Consider the following 23534-nt stretch of genomic DNA (forward strand, 5'->3'; position numbering starts at 1 on the left):
GTTCCCTGAGTGGGTGCAATTGCATATTTTCTATGATGGACTTTCTTATGAATCAAGGAAGGCTGTAGACCATTCATCAGGAGGCTCATTGAACAGGAAAAAGACTGTGGAAGAAGCCATTGAAGTGATTGAGACAGTGGCTGAGAATGAGTACTACTATGCTTCAGAGAGGCACAACACTAAGGGAGTCTTGGAGCTGAACCATGTTGATACAATTCTAGCCCAAAACAAGGTATTTGCCAAGCAACTAGCAGAGCTCACCAGGAAATTAGACTCAAAGCAAGTGGCTGCGATCCACACACAAGATCAAGAGGAAGTCAACATTGAAGGAGGTGATTGGGAAGAGGCCAACTATGTGGGAAATCGACAAAGGCAATCATATGATCCACATTCCAACACTTACAACTCAGGTTGGAAAAATCACCCAAACTTTGGGTGGGGAAACCAGCAAACCCAACCACAAAACCACAAATCTTACAACCACAACCAACATAACAATTCCATATACCAAAACTCCAACCAAAGATCATACCAAGCCACACAAAACACTTACTCCCAACCACCATATCATGGCCAAAATGATCAACCTACCCAATCCAATCCGAACCAACAATTTCAAGATCAATTAAACAGGATAGAAAGAATGCTTTCAACCATGAGTCAAGACATAACCGAATTGAAAGCCTTTAAGGAAGAAGTAAATTCCAACTTGCAAAACCAAGGAGCTGCCATCCAGAAGCTAGAAAATCAAATTCTGTATTTGTCTAAGCAAACCCCTGGGCCAAGCATTTCTCATGCTGCCAAGGCTATTGCAAGGGAAGAATGTAAGGCCATAACCCTCAAAAGTGGAAAGAAGCTAAAGGAGATCTCAAAGGAAACCACAGAGGATGAAGCAAGGGAAAATGTGAGAGACAAGGAACAGGGACAATCTTTGACACCGTGTTCAACAAAAGAAAAAGAAAAAGAGGTCCTGAAGCCTTATACACCCAAAGTACCATATCCTCAACGCTTGATGAAAAGTGAAAAGGATGGCCAATTCTCCAGATTTTTGGAGATTTTCAAGAAGCTTCAAATCAACATTCCGTTTGCTGAGGCAATAGAGCAAATGCCACTCTATGCAAAATTCTTAAAGGAATTAATGACCAAGAAGAGAAGTTGGAGAAATGAGGAAACTGTGTTGTTGACTGAAGAATGCAGTGCCATCATTCAACACAAATTGCCTATGAAATTGAAGGATCCAGGCAGTTTCCAAATTCCCTGTATCATAGGAGAAGTCATGGTGGAGAAGGCCTTATGTGACTTAGGGGCAAGAATCAATTTGATGTCTCTAACAATGATGAGAAGAATGAAGATTGAGGAAGCTAAACCAACAAGAATGGCCCTCCAATTGGCAGATCGAACTTTTAAATTCCCTCATGGAATAGTTGAGGATTTGTTGGTGAAAGTGGGAGATTTTATATTTCCAGCTGATTTTGTGGTGTTAGATATGGAGGAAGAAGCCAAAGCTTCAATCATTCTGGGAAGACCCTTCCTGGCTACTGCTGGAGCCATCATAGATGTCCAAAAGGGTGAACTCACTCTTAGATTACATGATGAGAAATTGGTGTTTAACGTATTCAAAGCAATGAGTTATCCATCAGAATCACTAAAGGAATGCATGAGGGTGGATGTAGTGGACATTGCAGTACAAGAAACCTTTGAGGAAATAACAAAAGAAGTGGCAGAGGAGGAGTTCACCAAGGATATGGAAGTTAGTGACATCAAGGCTGCTGAAACAACCATGCCAAGCATGCCAGAAAGAGTGAAAAAAGAGAAGGAAGCACCAAAACCTGAGCTCAAAGCATTGCCCCCTAATCTCAAGTATGCATACTTGGGTAGTGATGAGAGCTATCCTGTTATCATTAGCTCTACCCTGAGCCAAGAACAGGAAGAAGAATTGATCAAGGTGCTACAAACTCATCAAGATGCCATTGGATGGACCCTAGCTGATTTGAAGGGGATAAGTTCATCCATATGCATGCATAAAATCTTGTTAGAAGAAGATGCTAGACCCTCCATTCAAGCTCAGAGAAGATTGAATCCTATCATGAAAGAAGTGGTACAAAAGGAGGTCATGAAGTTATGGCAAGCAGGGGTAATCTACCCCATTTCGGATAGCCCATGGGTTAGTCCCATCCATGTAGTTCCCAAGAAGGGTGGCATAACTGTGGTACCAAATGAGAGGAACGAACTCATACCCACAAGAACTGTCACTGGGTGGAGGATGTGCATAGACTACAGGAAGCTCAATGAAGCCACCAGAAAAGATCATTTCCCACTCCCATTTATGGATCAGATGCTTGAAAGACTTGCAGGACATGCTTACTATTGCTTTCTGGATGGATACTCAGGCTATAATCAGATAGTAGTTGATCCAAGAGATCAAGAGAAAACATCATTTATTTGTCCATATGGAGTATTTGCGTATAGACGCATGCCCTTTGGATTGTGCAATGCACCTGCAACTTTCCAAAGGTGCATGCTGTCCATCTTTTCGGACATGATCGAAAAGTTTATTGAAGTTTTCATGGATGATTTTTCTGTGTTTGGAAATTCCTTTCCTAGCTGCCTACACCACCTTGCCTTGGTGCTTAAGAGATGCCAAGAGACCAACCTAGTATTAAACTGGGAAAAGTGTCATTTCATGGTCACAGAAGGAATAGTCCTTGGCCACAAAGTCTCCAATAGAGGCATTGAGGTGGACAAAGCTAAGGTGGAACTCATTGAAAAACTACCTCCACCAAGTAATGTCAAGGCAGTTAGGAGTTTTTTGGGACACGCTGGCTTTTACAGAAGGTTTATTAGAGACTTTTCTAAAATAGCCAAACCTTTGAGTAACTTGCTTGTCTCTGATACACCCTTTGTATTTGATGAAAATTGCATGCTAGCCTATGAACTTTTGAAGCAAAAACTTTCCTTTGCACCTATCATTGCCCCACCTGATTGGAACTTACCTTTTGAACTGATGTGTGATGCATCAGACCTCGCTATTGGGGCAGTGTTAGGACAAAGGAAAGACAATTTGGTACATGTGATTTATTATGCCAGTAAGGTCTTGAATGATAACCAAAGGAATTACACAACCACTGAAAAAGAACTCTTGGCAATAGTCTTTGCATTTTACAAATTTAGATCCTATCTCATTGGATCTAAAGTCATTGTTTTCACTGATCATTCAGCTTTAAAATACTTACTTGCTAAACAAGAATCCAAACCAAGACTTATTAGATGGGTTCTTTTGTTGCAGGAATTTGACATTGAAATCAAAGACAAGAAGGGTGTAGAGAACAAGGTGGCAGACCATTTATCAAGGATACCATGTGAAGAAGGAAGCACACAAAGCACACATATAAATGAATGCTTTCCTGATGAACAACTCATGATGATTCACAAAGCACCCTGGTTTGCAGACATAGCAAACTTCAAAGCTACTGGGAGTTTGCCGTTAGAATTTAACAAACATCAAAGGAAGAAATTGGTAAATGATGCCAAATACTTCATATGGGACGAACCATACTTGTTCAAAAAATGTTCTGATGGCTTACTCAGAAGATGCATATCAGAGGAAGAAGGAAGGGAAGTCTTATGGGACTGCCATGGTTCCACTTATGGAGGACATTTTGCAGGAGAAAGAACAGCAGCTAAGGTGTTGCAGTGTGGATTTTATTGGCCCACTATCTTCAAAGATGCAAAGGAACTAGTGAAGCGCTGCCATGAATGCCAGAAAGCGGGGAACCTACCAAGAAGAAATGAAATGCCACAACAATTCATTCTGGAACTTGAATTGTTTGATGTATGGGGGATAGATTTCATGGGACCCTTCCCCACCTCATACTCAAATAATTACATTCTTGTAGCAGTAGACTATGTCTCCAAGTGGGTTGAAGCAATAGCAACCCCAACCAATGATAATAAAGTAGTCATGAACTTCCTCAGAAAACACATTTTTTGCCGTTTTGGGGTTCCAAGAGCAATCATCAGTGATGGAGGAAGCCACTTCTGTAACAAACCATTAGAGGCATTGCTTCTAAAATATGGAGTCAAACACAAGGTAGCCACACCATACCATCCACAGACAAGTGGGCAAGCCGAAATATCTAATAGGGAGCTCAAAAGAATCCTGGAAAAGACTGTGGGAACTTCAAGGAAGGACTGGTCGATTAAGCTAGATGATGCTCTTTGGGCATATAGGACAGCTTTCAAAACACCAATTGGAATGTCTCCTTACCAACTAGTATATGGAAAAGCCTGCCATTTACCACTGGAGTTGGAGCACAAGGCATTCTGGGCCTTGAAACTCTTGAACTTAGACAGCAGAGCTGCTGGAGAAAAGAGGATGTTGCAAATTCAAGAGTTGGAAGAATTCAGAGCTGAAGCTTATGAGAATGCCAAAATTTACAAAGAAAGAGCAAAGAAGAAGCATGACAGCAACATAGCCCCCAGGAAATTTGAAGAGGGACAAAAAGTATTGCTCTACAATTCGAGGCTGAAGCTATTTCCAGGGAAGCTAAAATCAAGGTGGTCTGGACCATTCCTTGTCACCAAGGTCTCCCAATATGGACAAGTAGAAATCATGGAAGAAAAGTCACAAAGAACCTTCACTGTGAATGGTCAAAGACTCAAACATTACTTGGGAGATGTGGAGGAGAAGGACAAGGTTAAATATCACCTCAACTGAGGGACAACCGTCAAGCTAGTGACGTTAAAGAAGCGCTTGTTGGGAGGCAACCCAACCTGAGGTAATACTCTTTTGCTGTTTCTTTTATTTGTTTTAATAAAAAGGTGAAGTAGTTTCTGTGCATTGCAAAGAATTAAGTTTGGTGTTTCACACCAAACAATGAATTTATGGATCAATAATTCAAAAGGGAATGTGTGACTCTAAGTTTGGTGTTCCACCATACAGATTAACTGAACACAACAACCTTTGAATTATATGAAAGAAACAACCATTCTAAGCAATCACAGAAATGCTTAAAATCCTTAGCAGCAACTTCATTCCAAGGAGAATTCAAGGATTCAAAGAGCAGAGGAGTAAGTAGGAGACTAAGTTTGGTGTTCACACACCAACTTAAGACTCAGACACTTGCCCATATATAGTTGAGCTAACCACTCAAGTGCTTGAGAAGCAAGCAACTTCATCACTCTTTGCAGGAAAAGAAACAAGGATCTTAGAAAGAACATGAATCAACAACTAGGAGAAGAAGGAGAAATCAAATTGTTTCCTGGCAACAAAGAGAAAACAAGAAATCTCACAAGGTGGTGTTGTTTCTTGACCATTTTCTAAAAAGGCAAACAAGAGCATGCTTGTTCTGGTTAAACTGTAATTGTTGAATCTTTTTGGAATGTGAAGTTCTTAGTATGTTTGTCTGTTTATTGCTTTGAATAAAGTAAATGCCTAGATGTGTGGATATAACTCACCTTCTTAAACAAATGCTTGCCATGCTTGTTCTGTTTCCAAAAATAAAAGAAAAGTTTGAACAAAAGTAACTTGGCTCAATTAGTGACAAATCAAGTAGAATTAAGTGGTGGTATGCATGTTTGATTGTTTAGTAGCTCACTGGACATTGAATGTAGAATTATCATTTTGTGTAGAAGTTGAATATTGTCTATGGATCTTGATGAATAAATGTCCTTGGCCATGAAAAAGAAAGAAAAAGAAGAAGAAAGAGCCACTGAAAAGGGCAACCAAAAAGCAAAAGAATTAAGAAAATAAGCTAGGCACCAATGGTTTGAACTTCTGAGACATATGCCTGTGGTGTGTATGTACTAGGATCTGCTTGGATGAATAGGTTCTGTGGAGTGTTTCAACACTTGGTAACTTGGGTTAACTAACCCGGGATTATCGACCAAAAGTCCATTATCAAGAGCAACCTAGCTACAAAACATTTAGTTACACAAAGAGGTGCTGGGCACCAATGTCTCAAGAAGAAATGAGAACTAAAATGCCTGTAGTAGATATGTGTAATGCACTGATAAGAAAAAAAGGAAAATGCCAAAGGCTTGTGCAACACATGACACTGAGCAAACAAGGAGCAAAAGAACTCTAAGAAAAAGAAAAACAAAGAAAGAAAAAGTGCCAAGGACATGAGAATAACAAGAGGCCATAGCAGTGTTTGATGGATGCAATGAAAAAGTGATGATTCTACCTGATAAGAATGAAAAAGTGATGCTGCAACTTTCTGCATAAAACCCTTCTAATGAACTTCAAATGCTTGCTAATATAGCCAATGTAATTGCTTTCTGTTTCATACTTTCTTCTCAAATATCTCAGGACTTGCTTAGGGACAAGCAAGTATTAAGTTTGGTGTTGTGATGCCAAGGCATCTTAGGCTAGTTTCACTAGCATTTTTCTGTTAATTTTAGTTGTTTTATACATTTTCTTGAGCTTAAAGTAACCAAGAATGGTTAAATGAACAACAAAGCAATGAACCATCCAAAACATTATGATTATGATGCAAATTCATGAGTTTTTAGTTATATTACTTGAATGCTATGAATGGATGATTTCTCATGAAATTTTGCAAGACTTTGATGCAATTGTTTGGATGATTTCAGGGAAGAAGAGGCTAGGCAAGGAAGCAACAAAATCAATAAGGGAAGCTTGAATATCAAATGGGACGTTTAAGCTCCAGTTTAAGGTTAAACTGGAGCTTAAACGTCAAAATCATGAGAAGAAAGCAAATGCTGTAACTGGCGTTTAACCTCCAGTTTGACCTCAAACTGGAAGTTAAACGCCAGAATGAGAAAGAGCACTAAGGAGCATTCCACGTTTAACCTCCAGTTTGACCTCAAACTGGAGGTTAAACGCCAGAATGATGATTTGAACCAAGGGAGCATTCCACGTTTAACCTCTAGTTTAACCTCAAACTAGAGGTTAAACGTGTTCGACACTTTCTTTTCTCACCAAGAAGCATTCCACATTTAACCTCCAGTTTGACCTCAAACTGGAGGTTAAACGCCAGAAGTAAGAAAGGCACCAGGAGCATTTCCACGTTTAAGCTCCAGTTTAACCTTAAACTGGAGCTTAAACGCTGGCATATGGAACAGCTTGACCATGCATTCTTCAAACATAAATAACTTGAGCTACAAAACTCCAAATGAGGTGATTCAAAATGCATTGGAAAGAAGACATCTAGAGCTTTCCAAGCATATATGGCATGCATGGTGGATACTAAAAATTGAGGGAGAAAACAACCCCGTAATGTGCATAGAAGAGCATAGTACCAACATGCAATCAGGCCAGCTGACCTCTTCACCTTCCATGGAGTATAACTCGAGTTGTAGAACTCCAAATGATGCGCTTCCAGTTGCATTGGAAAGTAGACATCCAGAGCTTTCCAACGATGTATAATAGTCTATATTTGGCATCAAATTGGCAAGGTTGACAAGAGAACAAAGTGACGACTCAAGAAAGGGAGGTTAAATATGTTCTTCATTTCCAAGTTTAACCTCCAGTTTGACCTCAAACTGGAGGTTAAACGTGTTCGATGGTTTTTCTCCTCCAGGGTGTGTTCTTCATTTCCAAGTTTAACCTCCAGTTTGACCTCAAACTGGAGGTTAAACGTGGTCGACCCAAATTGCCTCCAGGATGTGCTTTCTTCATTTCCAAGTTTAACCTCCAGTTTAACCTTAAACTGGAGGTTAAACGTGCTCGACAATGCACACCCCTGGGTTGCTTTCTTCCAATTCCACGTTTAAGTTTTAGTTTGACCTTAAACTAAAACTTAAACTTAAACTTAAACACCACCATTTGAAAAGGTTTCTGGGCCAATTATATTGAAGTTTAAGTTAGCAATTGAGCACAAAGATTAACTTAAACTTATTATGGCATAAAACCCAATTGAATATCATAGTTTATGGGATTGGGCCTGAAAAGTTGATGAGTCTGGAACTTCAAATTGTTGAGTCTTGTGTCATTACTTGTTTATCACTAAGTATGCTCAATGAATGTTACAGAATTGGATCACAGCCTCATCAGAATTATGGACCATAAGCCTAAAGCAAAAGGAAAGCAAGGAAAGGCCTCAAAGCCCAAGAAACACAACAGAAGCTCAATTTAGAAAGTGTATAAATAGGATAGAATTTAAGTTAGTTAGGAACTTTTACATTCTGCAACTTTTCATTTTTGCTAGTTTTGATACTTTGTAATTGAATTCAGAGCTATGACTCACTAAACCCCTTTCATTGGGTTAGGGAGCTCTATTGTAATTCAATGAATCAATAATAGTGTTATCTTCTTCTTCAATCTTTTCTCTTGAATTTTGTTAGAAAGCTTCTCGATTTAATTCCATTGGGTAATTGTCTTGGGAAAGAAATTACCCATAATTGGAATCCTTCGGAACCTTGGGAAAGGAATGGAGGATTCATGCTAGAGAAGCTTTCTCACAGTGAATTGGATTGGGGTTTGGATGGATATTGTGACATGTAATCCTACCAAATTGTGGTTCATGAAGCTGTGTGGTATAATCAGTGATCGAGCTTCATCTCTTCTTATGAACATTTAAACCAAGGGATTGGGAATTTGTTTGTTTTTAGAGAGAATTGGTGAGCCAAGGGATTGGGATCCAATCATATAAGATTGCCAAGCAAAATTCAATGAATGCATTGGTTGAGGAAGAGATAAAATGTTTTGATTCGGAGATCTCAATATCTCCTAACCCCAATGAACTCCCCATCTCTGATCTACACCTTCTATTTACATTCTGCACTTTCAATTCATGCAATCACCCCAATTCCCTTTTAATTTCAGCAATTTAATTTCTCGCACTTTCATTCTTGCAATTTAAGATTCTGTCATTTCCATTCCTTGCAATTTACATTTCCCGCCAAATTTACTTTATGCAATTCACATCCAATTCTTGATTCCGCTCAACTAACCAAACTTCTAATTCGAATTGCTCATTCAACCAATCCTTATGGGATTCGACCTCACTCTATTGTGAGTTTTTACTTGACGATAACCGGTGCACTTGCCGGAAGGAATTTTGCCGATCTGTGCAATTTCCTAAAATCGTAGCATAACAAGTTTATGCGACATCACCTCCGCGAGGGCAGGGCAGCATCCTGCAGCGCACACCAACGCATCACGCCCGCACCATAGCCGCACGCACCAAATCCTGCCCTGCCCAAATCAAAATCCCATCCAAATCCCAAGACCCAATAATAGAAAGTGTATAAATAGGAGTTAGTTTGATGTAAATAGGACCTTTACTTTCACTTTTACTTTTCACCTTTTCTTTGACTTTTGAATTGGGCACTTTCTTGGAAACTTTGAATTTTGCAACTTCTCTTGGTGACTTCACTGAGATTTCAGAGAATTGGGGAGGAGAATTGATTTCTCTTCTTCCTCATTCTTGCTTGGGCATTTTTACTTTTCTTGTTTTGAGTTTTGGGTGTGAAGAATTGAGGAAATTCTGTCTCAATCTCCATTCAAAATCTTTTTGATTTCATTTCTGCATAATTGAATCCATTTACATTCCCTTTACTGCTTCTTCTTCAATTTCTTGTTAATTGCTTTGTGAGCTTGGATCTGGGAAGGCAATTGAGATCTAGGCTTTGCTACCTAGTCTCTGGAGTCCTGAGATTCCAATTGACTTTTGGTTCTTCTATGAACCTTTGCTGCATTTAATTTCCTTCTGTTTGAATTCCAATTGCTTCTAATTCAATTTCTGTTCTATTGATTGTTGCAATTCAATTTTCCTTGCTTAAATTCTGAAATCCCTGTCCTCAAATCCCTTTTACATTCAAACAATTTATATTCCTTGCAATTTAAGTTACTGCAATTTACATTTCTTGCACTTTAAGTTTCAGTCATTTACTTTCTTGTTCTTTAAGATTCTGCAAGTTTACTTTCCTGCTCTTTAATTTGCTGCAATTTTTCCTTCCCCCTTTACATTCCAAGCAATTTAGCTTCTGTTAAATACAAACCACTCAACCAAAACTTAATTCGCTTGACTAAATCAACCACTAAACTAAAATTGCTCAATCCTTCAATCCCTGTGGGATCGACCTCACTCATGTGAGTTATTATTACTTGATGCGACCCGGTACACTTGCCGGTGAGTTTTGTGTCGGATCATTTTCCGCACATCAAGTTTTTGGCGCCGTTGCCGGGGATTGAAATAGATTGACAATGATTAAGTGAAGTGGAGGTCTAGATTAAGCACTTTTTCTTTTCTGTTTTTCTAACACACTAACTGTTTGAAATTTTGCTTAAACTAACTAAAACTTCATTCTAGCTATAGATTGAAGTTTTATTGATTTTCTGGATCTGTGTGTTTATTGTTGTGTGTTTGTATGTCAGGTACAGGAAGATCTTCCCCTATCCTCTCTGAAATTGACCAAAGAACTCTTCGAAGAATAAGAAGAGCTGAAAGAGGAAAGAACGTTATTGGAGAGGAAGAATCTAAGGAGGAATTCCAAGAGATGGAAGGAGATCCATCAAATCCCAATCAACCAGAAGGAGGAGCCAATAATAACCAACAACAAAGAAGAGTACTGACCTCCTACACATTTGCAAATGCTAGACACTGTGGGAGTAGCATTCTTCCCCCCAATGTCAATGCAAACAACTTTGAACTAAAGCCACAACTCATCACTTTGGTTCAAAACAACTGTTCTTTTGGAGGAGGACCATTGGAGGACCCAAATCAACACTTATCCACCTTCTTAAGGATTTGTGACACTGTTAAAACCAATGGTGTACCTCCTGACAGTTACAAGTTGTTGCTCTTTCCATTCTCTCTCAGAGACAAAGCCACTCAATGGTTAGAAATGTTCCCAAAGGAAAGAATCAACACTTGGGATGACTTGGTGAGCAAGTTCCTTGCCAAATTTTATCCCCCTCAAAGAATCATAAGATTGAAGACTGAGGTGCAGACATTCACTCAAATGGAGGCTGAGAATTTATATGAAGCATGGGAAAGATATAAAGCTCTATTGAGAAAATGTCCACCAGAGATGTTTACTGAGTGGGATAAGTTGCAGAACTTCTATGAAGGACTTACTCTAAAGGCTCAAGAAGCACTTGATCACTCAGCTGGAGGCTCATTACAACTCATGAAAACCACAGAGGAAGCTCAAAACCTCATTGATATGGTGGCCAACAACCAATATTTCTTTGCTCATCAAAGACAATGCCAACCATCACAGAGAAGAGGAGTAATGGAGTTAGAAGGAGTGGATTCAATTCTAGCTCAAAACAAGATGATGCAGCAGCAGATTCAACAACAGTTTGAGCAAATGGCCAAAAGAATTGATGGCCTGCAAGTAGCAGCAGTGAGCACCACAAGCCAACCATCAACCACATGGGTGCAAAGTGAAGAAACCCAAGAGGAGCAACAGCAAGAGCAAGTCCAATACATGCACAACTAAAATCCTGGAACAAATGAAGTCTATGGTGACACTTACAATCCATCTTGGAAGAATCATCCCAACCTCAGATGGGGAGACAACCACAACCAAAACCAACAATCATGGCAAAGAAACTCAAGTCAAAACAATTGGAAAAACACAAACCACAACCCCCAGCCAAACACTAACCAAAACACATACAGAAAACCACAAAATAACTATCCCAATTCTAACCATCACCTACCCAATAACCACCCAACTAACCAAAGCACTTACCATCATCCATCAACACCCCAAAACCAACCCATCTCACAAGAATCTCAGAGGATCACTAATCTAGAGCTGCTCATGGAGAAAATGATGAAGAACCAAGAATTGACAACAAAGAACCAAGAAGCTTCCATGAAGAACCTAGAGAGGTAGATTGGGCAAATCTCCAAACAGATTTCTGTTGAAAAACCATCAAGCTCACTACCAAGTGACACCATTCCTAACCCAAAGGAAGAATGCAAGGTCGTGCAACTAAGAAGTGGAAAGATGTTAGTGGATGGTAACCAAGGAGCAACCAAGAAACTTATGGAGAATGACAATGAGCCAACAAAGAATGCTGAAGCCACCAACAAGGACATGACAACCAAGAATGTCCCAGAAGAACTCACAGAAGAAAACAACCAACCACAAAGTCTGAAGAAGGGAAAGCAGATCATGGAAGAACCGATTCCAAGACAACTTCAAGGGGAGAAAAACTTGACACCCCCAATACCTTATCCACAAAGATTCCACAAAGAAACAAAGGATCAGCATTTCCACAAATTTCTTGAGACTTTCAAGAAGCTGGAAATCAACATACCTTTAGCTGAGGCATTAGAGCAAATGCCTCTGTATGCCAAGTTCTTAAAGGAGCTCATCAACAAGAAGAGAAGTTGGAATGAGAAGGAGACCGTAATGCTTAGTGAAGAATGCAGTGCACTCATCAAAAAGGGACTCCCTCCCAAGCTTGAAGATCCTGGAGGTTTCTTCCTACCCTGCACTATTGGAAATCTATTCATCAACAAGGGGATGTGTGACTTAGGAGCAAGCATAAATCTAATCCCATCTTCTTTGGTAAAGAAGCTTGGCATAGAGGAGGTGAAACCAATACAGATATCCTTGGAGTTGGTGGACTAATCAGTAGTATATCCTAAAGGGCTGATTGAGAACCTTTTAGTTAAAGTTGACAAGTTCATCTATCCGGCAGATTTTGTGATCCTGGATTCTTCAGAAAATGGAAATGACTCAATAATACTTGGTCGACCATTTTTGGCCACTGCTAGAGCCATTGTGGATATAGAACAGGGAGAGCTAACCCTCAGGATGCATGAGGAAAGCATCACCTTGAAAGTCTTTCCAGAATTACAAAGGAATGAAGAACCAAGCAAGACAAGTGGTGACTTTCTTCCAAAGCAAGCAACCGACAAAACAATAGAACAAGAGAGTGATCTTGTACAAGGAGAAAAAGGAATTCAAAAAGAAGCTGGGATGATAAACAAAAAGGAAGGTATCACAACTCAAGTCACTGTCAAAGGAAGCATATCAACAAGGAAGAAGAAGAAGAAAAATAAGAAAAAGGCCTACAAGGGGTGGAAGAATAAGAAAATCCCAACTGAAGGATTTGCCAAAGGTGATAAGGTGCAACTAGTGTATCAACAGCTGGGAACAAAAGATTATTACACTGTCAACCAAGTACTCTCTCTTGAGCACATTGAAATTGAGCATCAAGGCACACAGAGAAAGCTTACAGTGAGAGGTGACAAGTTGAGACATCACCAACATCAACCACCCTAAAGGGAGTCCAATGTCAAGCTAGTGACAATAAAAGAGCGCTTCATGGGAGGCAACCCATGATTTAAAGTTTCTGTCTTCTCTTTAATAAGCTATGATTTCCTGAGTATGATTTTGAACTTTCATATTTGATAATTGCATATTTTATTTTAGAGCATAAGTCAGACTTCTAAGTTTGGTGTCCCTTAAGGCACACTTAATTTCTGCTTTTCAAAAAAAGAAAGGGAGCTATTCTTAGAGCATATGCATAATTCTTTTGATGGAGCATATGACCAAACACTAAGTTTGGTGTCTGCATGTGTAACAATATGCAGAAGATCACTTCCCAATAATGGAATCAAAACCATATAGAAAGGGATCATGCATCAAAATTTTTTTAAAAAAAAAATACATCAATTGTGAAGAATGGCTTGCATTGCAAAGCCGTCCCCTCAATAAAATATAAGTTTGGTGTTCACCAACTTTTAGCATCTTTAATCAAGGGACACAATTGACCATAAAAAAGTTTTTTTTTCCAAATAATAAATAATAATAAACAAAACAAAACAATTCTTTTCCCTTAGTACAAATCAATTGCCACGACTACATTAATGTCCTAAGGCTAGTTGTTTTGGTTCATGCAGGAAAAAAATTTTAAACAAACACAAGGAGGGGCCACGGCTAGGATCAGCTATGAGAAGATGGTCACATGTGCCTAGAAGAACGCGCTCATGGGGAAACAGAATTTGCATGCATGCATCCTTGAACACCTAAATGCATGCAGCCAATGGGAGGAGGATCCTCGTCAAAGCCTCAACAATACATGCAGATCGTTGATGAGCGGATAATTTGTACGCTTTTTGGCATTGTTTTTAGTATGTTTTTAGTATATTTGGTTGAGTTTTTAGTATATTTTTATTAGTTTTTAGTTAAAATTCACTTTTCTAGACTTTACTATGAGTTTGTGTGTTTTTCTGTGATTTCAGGTATTTTTTGGCTGAAATTGAGGGACCTGAGCAAAAATCTGATTCAGAGACTGAAAAGGACTGCAGATGCTGTTGGATTCTGACCTCTTTGCACTCGAAGAGGATTTTCTGGAGCTACAGAAGCCCAATTGGCGCGTTCTCAACGGCGTTGGAAAGTAGACATCCTGGGCTTTCCAGCAATATATGATAGTCCATACTTTGCCCAAGATTTGATGGCCCAAACTGGCGTTCAAAGTCACCTTCAGATTTCCCAGCGTTAAACGCCGGAACTGGCACCAAAATGGGAGTTAAACGCCCAAACTGGCATAAAAGCTGGCGTTTAACTCCAAGAAGAGTCTCTACACGAAAAATGCTTCATTGCTCAGCCCAAGCACACACCAAGTGGGCCCAGAAGTGGATTTTTATGTCATTTACTCATCTTTGTAATTCTTAAGCTACTAGTTTCCTATAAATAGGACCTTTCACTATTGTATTTTCATCTTGGTTCTTCTGGTTCCCTCTCTGGGGCCGAAACCAATGATCACTTTCGTTCTTATGTATTTTCAACGGTGGAGTTTCTACACACCATAGATTAAGGTGTGGAGCTCTGCTGTACCTCGAGTATTAATGCAATTACTATTGTTCTTCTATTCAATTCCGCTTGTTCTTTGTCTAAGATATCACTTGTTCTTCAACTTGATGAATGTGATGATCCGTGACACTCATCATCATTCTCACCTATGAACGTGTGACTGACAACCACCTCCGTTCTACCTTAGATTGGGTGAATATCTCTTGGATTCCTGATACACGATGCATGGTTGATCGCCTGACAACCGAGTGCTCGCATGACAAACGAGCCAGCCATTCCGTGAGATCAGAGTCTTCGTGGTATAGGCAAGAACTGATGGCGGCATTCAAGAGAGTCCGGAAGGTCTAACCTTGTCTGTGGTATTCTGAGTAGGATTCAATGATTGAATGACTGTGACGTGCTTCAAACTCCTGAAGGCGGGGCGTTATTGACAGACGCAAAAGAATCACTGGATTCTATTCTGGCCTGATCGAAAACCAACAGATGGATAGCCGTGCCGTGACAGGGTGTGTTGAACATTTCCACTGAGAGGATGGGAGGTAGCCACTGACAACGGTGAAACCCTTGCATAAGCTTGCCATGAAAAGGAGTAAGAAGGATTGGATGAAGCCATTGGCCATGTCTAGTGTTTTGGACCGGAGCTTTCTTTGAAAGCTTGGCTGGCTGTGAAGCCATGTCTAATTCCTGGACCGGAGTCTTAGACTAGCATTGCAATGATTCCTGGAATCCAAATTTAGAATTCTGAAACTTTTATTTTCTATATAATTTTCGAAAAAACACAAAAAAATTTTCAAAATCATAAAAAACAAAAAAATATTTTATGTTTCTTGTTTGAGTCTAGTGTCTAATTTTAAGTTTGGTGTCTTGCATGCATTGTTTATTTGATCTTGGTTCTATTTTCGAGTCAATAGTACAGGGAACTGAAAATTTAGAACATGCAACAGAGGAATTATACAGAAAAAGCTGGGCGTTCAAAACGCCCAGTGAAGAAGGACAGACTTGCGTTTAAACGCCAGCCAGGGTGCCTGGTTGGGCGTTTAACGCCGAAAAAGGTAGTGCATTGGGCGTTAAACGCCAGAATGTGCACCATTCTGGGCGTTTAACGCCAGGATGGCACAAGGGGGAGGATTTTGTTTTCAAAATCAATTTTTTTCAAGTTTTCAAAGTTTTTCAAAATCAAATCTTTTTCAAATCATATCTTTTCAATCAAATGTTTTCAAAATCAATTTCTTTCCTTTTTCAAAGATACTTGATAACAATTAATGATTTGATTGAACATTTTAAGTATGTTGCCTTTTCTGTTGAGAAAGGCTTAATGTTTGAATCATATCTTTTCTTGTTAGGCAAGTCATTAATTTTTTTTTAAAAATCAAATCTTTTTAAATTGTTTTCAAATCATATCTTTTCAATCATATCTTTTTAAAACCATAACTTTTTAATCATATCTTTTTAATCATATCTTTTTGATTTCTAATTTCAAAATCTTTTTCAAAAATTACTTGATCTCTTTCTCACTCTTGATTTTCGAAAATCAAATTAAAGTTTTTCAAAAAGTTTTTAAAATCTTTTTAATTAATTTTCGAAAAATCTCTTCCCCTCTTCTCACATCCTTCTATTTATGGAGTACCACTCCTCCTCAATGCACAATTCAAACTCTATCTGACTAAGTTCGAATTCTTCTCCTTCTTCCTTCTATTTTTCTTTTCCTCTGACACCTCAAGGAATCTCTATACTGTGACATAGAGGATTCCATATTTTCTTGTTCTCTTCTCTTTCATATGAGCAGGAACAAAGACAAAGGCATTCTTGTTGAAGCTGACCCTGAACCTGAAAGGACCTTGAAGCGAAAGCTAAGAGAAGCTAAGGCACAACTCTCTATAGAGGACCTGACAGAAATCTTCAAAGAAGAAGAACCCATGGCAGCCGAAAACAACAACAATGCCAACAATGCAAGGAAGGTGCTGGGTGACTTTACTGCACCTACTCCCGACTTCTATGGGAGAAGCATCTCTATCCCTGCCATTGGAGCAAACAACTTTGAGCTTAAGCCTCAATTAGTTTCTCTAATGCAACAGAATTGCAAGTTCCATGGACTTCCATTGGAAGATCCTCATCAGTTCTTAGCTGAATTCTTGCAAATCTGTGACACTGTCAAGACTAATGGGGTTGACCCTGAGGTCTACAGACTTATGCTATTCCCTTTTGCTGTAAGAGACAGAGCTAGGACATGGTTGGACTCACAACCTAAAGAAAGCCTGGACTCATGGAAAAAGCTAGTCAATGCCTTTTTGGCAAAGTTCTTTCCACCTCAAAAATTGAGTAAGCTTAGAGTGGAAGTCCAAACCTTCAGACAGAAGGATGGAGAATCCCTCTATGAAGCTTGGGAAAGATACAAACAATTGATCAGAAAATGTCCTTCTGACATGCTTTCTGAATGGAGCATCATAGGTATATTCTATGATGGTCTCTCTAAACTATCCAAGATGTCTTTGGATAGCTCTGCTGGAGGATCTCTTCATCTGAAGAAGACGCCTACAGAAGCTCAAGAACTAATTGAAATGGTTGCAAATAACCAATTCATGTACACTTCTGAAAGGAATACTGTGAACAATGGGACAAATCAGAAGAAAGGAGTTCTTGAGATTGATACTCTGAATGTCATTCTGGCTCAGAACAAGATATTGACTCAACAAGTCAATTTGATTTCTCAAAGTCTGTCTGGAATGCAAAATGCACCAAGCAGTACTAAGGATGCTTCATCTGAAGAAGAAGCTTATGATCCTGAGAACCCTTCAATGGAAGAGGTGAATTACCTAGGAGAACCCTATGGAAACACCTATAATTCTTCATGGAGAAATCACCCAAATTTCTCATGGAAGAATCAAGAGAGACTTCAACAAGGTTTCAACAACAATAATGGTGGAAGAAACAGGTTTAGCAATGGCAAGCCTTTTCCATCATCTTCTCAGCAACAGACAGAGAATTCTAAGCAGAACCCCTCTGACTTAGCAATTATGGTCTCTGATCTAATCAAAACCACTCAAAGTTTCATGACTGAAACAAGGTCCTCCATTAGGAATTTGGAGGCACAAGTGGGACAGCTGAGCAAGAAAGTCACTGAACTCCCTCCTAGTACTCTCCCAAGCAAAACAGAAGAAAATCCAAAAGGAGAGTGCAAGGCCATCAACATGGCCGAATTTGGAGAGGAAGGAGAGGAAGTGAACGCCACTGAGGAAGACCTCAATGGGCGTGCACTAGCCTCCACTGAGTTCCCCAATGAGGAACCATGGGAATCTGAGGCTCAAAATGAGACCATAGAGATTCCATTGGACTTACTTCTGCCTTTCATTAGCTCTGATGAGTATTCTTCCTCTGAAGAGGATGAGTATGTCACTGAAGAGCAAGTTGCTAAATACCTTGGAGCAATCATGAAGCTAAATGACAAGTTATTTAGAAATGAGACTTGGGAGAATGAACCTCCTTTGCTCACCAAAGAACTGGATGACTTGTCTAGGCAGAAATTACCTCAAAAGAGACAAGATCCTGGGAAGTTTTCAATACCTTGTACCATAGGCACCATGACCTTCAAGAAGGCTCTGTGTGACTTAGGGTCAAGTATAAACCTCATGCCTCTCTCTGTAATGGAGAAGCTAGGGATCTTTGAGGTGCAAGCTGCCAGAATCTCACTAGAAATGGCAGACAATTCAAGAAAACAAGCTTATGGACTTGTAGAGGATGTTCTGGTGAAAATTGAAGACCATTACATCCCTGCTGATTTCATAGTCCTAGAGACTGGGAAGTGCATGGATGAATCCATCATCCTTGGCAGACCCTTCTGATGAGCGGATAATTTATACACTTTTTGGCATTGTTTTTAGTATGTTTTCGGTATGATCTAGTTAGTTTTTAGTATATTTTTATTAGTTTTTAGTTAAAATTCACTTTTCTGGACTTTACTATGAGTTTGTGTGTTTTTCTGTGATTTCAGGTATTTTCTGGCTGAAATTGAGGGACCTGAGCAAAAATCTGATCCAGAGACTGAAAAGGATTGCAGATGCTGTTGGATTCTGACCTCCCTGCACTCGAAGTGAATTTTCTGGAGCTACAGAAGCCCAATTGGCGCGCGCTCAACGGCGTTGGAAGTAAGACATCCTGGGCTTTCCAACAATATATGATAGTCCATACTTTGCCCAAGATTTGATGGCCCAAACCGGCGTTCAAAGTCACCCTCAAGATTTCCAGCGTTAAACGCCGGAACTGGCACCTAAATGGGAGTTAAACGCCCAAACTGGCATAAAAGCTGGCGTTTAACTCCAGGAAGAGTCTCTACACGAAATTTCTTCATTGCTCAGCCCAAGCACACACCAAGTGGGCCCGGAAGTGGATTTTTATGTCATTTACTCATCTCTGTACACCCTAGGCTACTAGTTCTCTATATATAGGACCATTTACTATTGTATTTTTTATCTTTGGACATTTAGTTCTTAGATCACTGGGAGGCTGGCCTCACGGCCATGCCTAGACCTTGTTCTTATGTATTTTCAACGGTGGAGTTTCTACACACCATAGATTAAGGTGTGGAGCTCTGCTGTACCTCGAGTATTAATGCAATTACTATTGTTCTTCTATTCAATTCCGCTTGTTCTTTGTCCAAGATATCACTTGTTCTTCAACTTGATGAATGTGATGATCCGTGACACTCATCATCATTCTCACCTATGAACAAGGTGACTGACAACCACTTTTGTTCTACAAGCAACCAAGGCTCTAGTGAATATCTCTTGGATTCTTTAACCAGAATCTTCGTGGTATAGGCGAGAACTGATGGCAGCATTCAAGAGAATCCGGAAGGTCTAAACCTTGTCTGTGGTATTCTGAGTAGGATTCAATGATTGAATGACTGTGACGTGCTTCAAACTCCTAGCAGGCGGGGCGTTAGTGACAGACGCAAAAGTATCGATGGATATTATTCCGGCCTGACCGAGAACCGACAGCTGAATTCCGCGTGCCGTGACAGGGCATATGCAATCGCTTTCACTGAGAGGATGGGAGGTAGCCATTGACAACGGTGAAACCCTACACAAGCTTGCCATGGAAAGGAATAAGAAGGATTGGATGAAGACAGTAGGAAAGCAGAGAGACGGAAGGGAAGGCATCTTCATACGCTTATCTGAAGTTCCTACCAATGAATTACATAAGTACCTCTATCTTTATCTTTATGCTTTATGCGTTTATTACCTATACCCATTTGAGTTTGCCTGACTAAGATTCACAAGGTGACCATAGCTTGCTTCATACCAATAATCTCCGTGGGATCGACCCTTACTCGCGTAAGGTATTACTTGGACGACCCAGTGCACTTGCTGGTTAGTTGTGCGAAGTTGTAGTGATCACAATTTCGCGCACCAAGTTTTTGGCGCCGTTGCCGGGGATTGTTCGAGTATGGACAACTGACGGTTCATCTTGTTGCTTAGATTAGGTATTTTTCTTCAGAGTTCTTAAGAATGAATTCTAGTGTTTCAGGGTGATGTTCTTATCATCACCAAAGCTGATTGATTCTCATCAATTTAGCTCTTGAATGCAATGTCCTGCTGAAGCTTGGCCGGCCATGTCTAATTCCTTTAGACTAAATCTTTAGACTAACATTGCATGATTCCTGGAATCCTCATTAAGAATTTTGATACCTTTATTTTCCTTTTCACTTAATTTTCAAAAAAGCACAAAAAAAAAAATTACAAAATCATAAAATCCAAAAATATGTCTTGTTTGAGTCTAGAGTCTCATCTTAAGTTTAGTATCAATTGTATGTTTCTGTTTTTATTGCATTCATGCATGTGTCCTCATTGATCTTCAAGTTGTTCTTGATGATTTCCTTGTTTTGATCTTTGAATTCTATTGACTTGAGTGTTTTGTTATATGCATTCTCATTTTGTTAGTGTCAATGGTATACAAACTGCTAAGTTTGGTGTCTTGCATGCATTATTATTTGATTTTAGTTGCATTTTGATTATTCCTTATTATTAAAAATCCAAAAATATTTTTAATTTGTGTCTTTTCAAGTCAATAATACAGAGAATTGAAGATTCAGAACATACTGCAGAAGAATCACACAGAAAAAGCTGGGCATTCAAAAATGCCCAGTAAAGAAGACAGACTGGCATTTAAACGCCAGCCAGGGTGCCTGGCTGGGCGTTTAACGCCCAAAAGGGTAGTAGTTTGGGCGTTAAACGCCAGAATGTGCACCATTCTGGGCGTTTAACGCCAGGATGGCACAAGGGGGAGGATTTTGTTTTCAAAATCAATTTTTTTTCAAGTTTTCAAAGTTTTTCAAAATCAAATCTTTTTCAAATCATATCTTTTCAATCAAATGTTTTCAAAATCAATTTCTTTCCTTTTTCAAAGATACTTACTAACAATTAATGATTTGATTGAACATTTTAAGTATGTTGCCTTTTCTGTTGAGAAAGGTTTAATGTTTGAATCATATCTTTTCTTGTTAGGCAAGTCATTAATTTTTAAAAATCAAATCTTTTTAAAATTGTTTTCAAATCATATCTTTTCAATCATATCTTTTTAAAACCATAACTTTTCAATCAAATCTTTCTAATCACATCTTTTTCAAAATAGTTTTCAATCAAATCTTTTTTATTTCTAATTTCAAAATCTTTTTCAAAAATCACTTGATTTCTTTTCCACTCTTATTTTCGAAAATCAATTAAGTGTTTTTCAAAATGTTTTCAAAATCTTTTACTTAATTCTCGAAAATTACTTCCCTTCTTCTCACATCCTTCTATTTATGGACTAACACTATTCCTTAATGCAAAATTCGAACTCCATCTTCTTTGATAAGTTCGAATTTTCTACCTCTGTCTTCCATTTTTCTTTTCCTCTGACACCTCAAGGAATCTCTATACTGTGACATAGAGGATTCCATATTTTCTTGTTCTCTTCTTCTTCATATGAGCAGGAACAAAGACAAAGGCATTCTTATTGAAGCTGACCCTGAACCTAAAAGGACCTTGAAGCGAAAGCTAAGAGAAGCTAAGGCACAACTCTCTGTTGAGGACCTGACCGAATTCTTCAAAGAAGAAAAACCCATGGCAGCCGAAAATAACAACAATGCCAACAATGCAAGGAAGGTGCTGGGTGACTTTACTGCACCTACTCCCGACTTCTATGGGAGAAGCATCTCTATCCCTGCCATTGGAGCAAACAACTTTGAGCTTAAGCCTCAATTAGTTTCTCTAATGCAACAGAATTGCAAGTTCCATGGACTTCCATTGGAAGATCCTCATCAGTTCTTAGCTGAATTCTTGCAAATCTGTGACACAGTCAAGACTAATGGGGTTGACCCTGAGGTCTACAGACTGATGCTATTCCCTTTTGCTGTAAGAGACAGAGCTAGAATATGGTTGGATTCTCAACCTAAAGAAAGCCTGGACTCTTGGGAAAAGCTAGTCAATGCCTTCTTGGCAAAATTCTTTCCACCTCAAAAATGGAGTAAGCTTAGAGTGGAAGTCCAAACCTTCAGACAGAAGGATGGAGAATCCCTCTATGAAGCTTGGGAAAGATACAAACAATTGATCAGAAAATGTCCTTCTGACATGCTTTCTGAATGGAGCATCATAGGTATTTTCTATGATGGTCTCTCTGAACTATCCAAGATATCTTTGGATAGCTCTGTTGAAGGATCTCTTCATCTAAAGAAGACGCCTACAGAAGCTCAAGAACTAATTGAAATGGTTGCAAATAACCAATTCATGTACACTTCTGAAAGGAATCCTGTGAACAATGGGACAAATCAGAAGAAAGGAGTTCTTGAGATTGACACTCTGAATGCCATTCTGGCTCAGAACAAAATATTGACTCAACAAGTCAATTTGATCTCTCAAAGTCTGTCTGGAATGCAAAATGCACCAAGCAGTACTAAAGATGCTTCATCTGAAGAAGAAGCATATGATCCTGAGAACCCTTTAATGGAAGAGGTGAATTACCTAGGAGAACCCTATGGAAACACCTATAATTCTTCATGGGGAAATCACCCAAATTTCTCATGGAAGAATCAAGAGAGACCTCAACAAGGTTTCAATAACAATAATGGTGGAAGAAACAGGTTTAGCAATGGCAAGCCTTTTCCATCATCTTCTCAGCAACAGACAGAGAGTTCTAAGCAGAATACCTCTGACTTAGCAACGATGGTCTCTGATCTAATCAAAACCACTCAAAGTTTCATGACTGAAACAAGGTCCTCGATTAGGAATTTGGAGGCACAAGTGGGTCAGCTGAGCAAGAAAATCACTGAACTCCTTCCTAGTACTCTCCCAAGCAATACTGAAGAAAATCCAAAAGGAGAGTGCAAGGCCATTAACATGGCCGAATTCTGGGAGGAAGAAGAGGCAGTGAACGCCACTGAGGAAGACCCCACTGGACGTGCACTGACCTCCACTGAGTTCCCCAATGAGGAACCATGGGAATCTGAGGCTCAAAATGAGACCATAGAGATTCCATTGGAATTACTTCTGCCATTCATGAGCTCTGATGAGTACTCTTCCTCTGAAGAGGATGAGTATGTCACTGAAGAGCAAGTTGCCAAATACCTTGGAGCAATCATGAAGCTAAATGACAAGTTACTTGGAAATGAGACTTGGGAGGATGAACCCCCTTTGCTCACCAAAGAACTGGATGACTTGTCTAGGCAGAAACTGCCTCAAAAGAGGCAGGATCCTGAGAAGTTTTCAATACCTTGTACCATAGGCACCATGACCTTCAAGAAGGCCTTGTGTGAC

At 39.4% G+C, this 23534-nt stretch overlaps 2 non-coding genes across 2 annotated transcripts; both read right to left on the bottom strand.

The window, feature by feature from the left end:
- Positions 1–17069: 17069 nt before the first annotated feature.
- Positions 17070–17177, bottom strand: LOC130972633 (small nucleolar RNA R71). Its single transcript, XR_009083794.1, has one exon. It is a non-coding gene; the product is annotated as a small nucleolar RNA R71 (small nucleolar RNA).
- Positions 17178–22250: 5073 nt separating this feature from the next.
- Positions 22251–22358, bottom strand: LOC130972634 (small nucleolar RNA R71). Its single transcript, XR_009083795.1, has one exon. It is a non-coding gene; the product is annotated as a small nucleolar RNA R71 (small nucleolar RNA).
- Between the last annotated feature and the right edge of the window lie 1176 nt (positions 22359–23534).

The sequence above is a fragment of the Arachis stenosperma genome, chromosome 3 (assembly GCF_014773155.1).
Source record: "Arachis stenosperma cultivar V10309 chromosome 3, arast.V10309.gnm1.PFL2, whole genome shotgun sequence".
In the NCBI taxonomy this organism is placed as follows: Eukaryota; Viridiplantae; Streptophyta; class Magnoliopsida; order Fabales; family Fabaceae; genus Arachis; species Arachis stenosperma.